The sequence below is a fragment of the Equus asinus genome, chromosome 19, assembly GCF_041296235.1.
Source record: "Equus asinus isolate D_3611 breed Donkey chromosome 19, EquAss-T2T_v2, whole genome shotgun sequence".
Taxonomy (NCBI): Eukaryota; Metazoa; Chordata; class Mammalia; order Perissodactyla; family Equidae; genus Equus; species Equus asinus.
Genome location: NC_091808.1, coordinates 26,633,265 through 26,636,185, shown reverse-complemented (window position 1 = coordinate 26,636,185; position 2,921 = coordinate 26,633,265).

The window sequence follows — 2,921 nt, the reverse complement described above, 5'->3', positions numbered from 1 at the left end:
GGACCTATGTGCCGCTTATCAAGGCATGCTGTGGCAGGCGTCACACATATAAAGTAGAGGAACATGTCATGGATGTTAACTCAGGGCCAGTCTTCCTAAAAAACAAAACAAAACAAAACAAAAAAATGTGGTTATGGATATTTCAGATATTTATTTTGAGGAAAAACCCAACCTCATAAATTAATGGTACCATTTCATTATCAATAGAGGTGAGCTGCTGGGATCAAATTGCAACATATCTTTATGTTAATAAAAGTGACAGCATTTTACATGTAAAAGAATGAAAACTGGACTATCTCACTTTTAAATCATTGAATAAAATTTTCTATTATATGTCTAATTCTTATATCACATCAGAATTCCTTTCTGCCCTATATATTCTGAGGTTTGTCTAATAAATCTCTCAGGATTTAGTCTTTGAATGTTTAGCTACTTGCTTTCTAATCTATTTAGTATAGTTTTGTTTTCTTTACTATTAATTAGCACCTCAACTCTTCAGTCTCTGAAATATGGTACCTGGGACACCATCTTCTGTTTCTCTACTCACCCAATAAGAGAATTCACCTGATTTTCTCTGCAAAACAATACCAAGTGCTGGAGCTTGACGTATTGTTTCATTTTGCTCTGTTGTCTAATAATATGATAAACTTCTTTCAGCCTTGAGATAAGATGGAAGAAAAATGAAAGGTCTGGAAACATGGCAACACTTGGGAATATAAAAAGCCAAACTGGAATTGGAATTTTGAAACTGAAAAAGCTTGAATCTGTTTACCATGATTTGTTCAAAGGAAATAAAAAAGACCTTGTGAAATACATATCTCACTTTATATTCAACACATTTTCTAAATTTGAAAAACTTGTCAGGTTTTACCCATATTCTTTACTTGTCAGTAGCAACAGTGTTGTAAATTGTTGTTGCAGCAGAAACATCCCGTCTTCGCCTATCCTGCCTGTTTATTCTTTCAATTGGCACAATCCAGATGAAATAATTAGAAATACCTGAGGGAGGAGAATCTTTTCCCATGAATCAACGCCTTTATTGAATATCTTCTAAACATCTTGCATTCTGCCTAGTAGAGACAAGTTTATCCCTAAGGAGGTAGTAATCTAGACATTTCACCATGAACTTCAATCATATTTGCATTTTACCACTTAGAAGGATCAAAATTAATGGAACAAAATTAATGTTCATGTACAAAAATAACCCTAAATTTATATCAATAACCCTTGAACTTTTTAATCTTATTTTCTTTCTTTCTCATACATTATCTAAATCTTACTTTTATTCTTCTTATCCTTAGCACTTGTGCCACCACTGGGAACCCACCACTTGAAAGTCTACTTTTTTGAGCTTCATGTTATCCATTCATAGATCCTTTTCTCCATTATCTGCCTCCTGGGCATTCTTTCCTTGTCTTACAGCCAAGAATTGCTCAAGAAAGTAATAAAATAAGGCTGATTTGGTCACAACTGAATGAGTATGGTTTGCCATCAAGAAAGTCATTTTTGTTGCTTGTATGTTTTTTCAGTGTTCTTTCAGACTCATGATTACATTCCTAAAAACGTCTATAAAAAGCTGAATAAGACATACTGCCTTCTCTGAAGGACCTCAAAATAGGATGGGTGAGATGGATGTGTGTTCTTATAATTATAATACAGTGAAGTAAATGTCAATAAAAGGACCCATGATTAAGAAAGGGGAGGATTCGCAACACATTTGATCCAGTTTTGTGGCATAGTTTTCTGAGGTTGGAAATAGGCTTTTGTGTACAGGAAAAAAGCACATAGAAAACAGTACGAGGCCCCTTTCTCTTCTCATCTCTCTTCCACTGCATTTTATCTAAACCCTTCTGAATTTTCTAAGTTTAGCAATTATGGCCCACAGGAAGCTTTATTCCTAACTGGTTGACACTGGAGTCAGTCTCAAAACCCTACCCTAGACCTTTCTCTCATATGATGCAAAACCTTAATCTTTCAGAGATGGGCAGGAAACCCTTCTACCCCCTTGGCCCAGGCAAAGAGCCACTGCTTTTGGTGGAATAGAAACAAAACCCACTGCCTCTGGAAAGGAGTAGAAAACCTGGCCACAGGACACAGGTGAAGATTCATTGCTTCTGGGGGAAGATAGAAGCAAAGCTTGTGACCCTGGGGAAGAGACGGGGAAGACTCTAGGGTCCAGGATATTGAATTGTTGCAAAATGTAGGTCTGCCACCAATGGAAGAGGGGCAAGAAACACTCTCCTATGCAGAAACCACCCCCCCCCCCAGGTGCAAGCAGAGATTGGCTACCACCAGGGCTAAGGGGAACGAACAATGAGAAACCCCCACCCCAAGTTTCCAGATGCAAAAGCCTGACTAAACTGAGGAAGACCAGGAGAAGAGGGAAACTCTTTGCTCCTACCACAAGTCTGGCACTGGGTAACAAGCAACAGCAATTTACTGCTGGAGAAAGGTAAGATTGTATAGAGAGACCCTTCTCTGTGGCACTGACTTAATGGCTCTGCTAAAAGCAAAGAGTGAAATGGAGCAGGGACATTGCAGAAAATCTTCCAGTGCTGCAGGTTGTTCACTAAACACAAGGTCATGGCAGCCCACCACGGGAGAAACCTGAAGCCTGTGGGACACGGAAGTGGACTATAGCAACGCTGAAACACAAATTCCATTCAGCTACTGTCTAGATGGATTGAACCTCCTATGCTAACAGCCTGACAGAAGAAAACATCTGCAACGTTAGCAAGGATAATTCCTATTTACCTCAGTCTCTCCTTTATTCCAAACATAGTATCAGTTAACTATCACCAGATACACACAAAAAAATAATACTAATAACCATAATCATAAGATAGACAATGTAATAGAAAAAAACCCCACAACTCATTGTCAAGAGAGAAAAAAATCAACAGAACAAAACCAAGAGATGA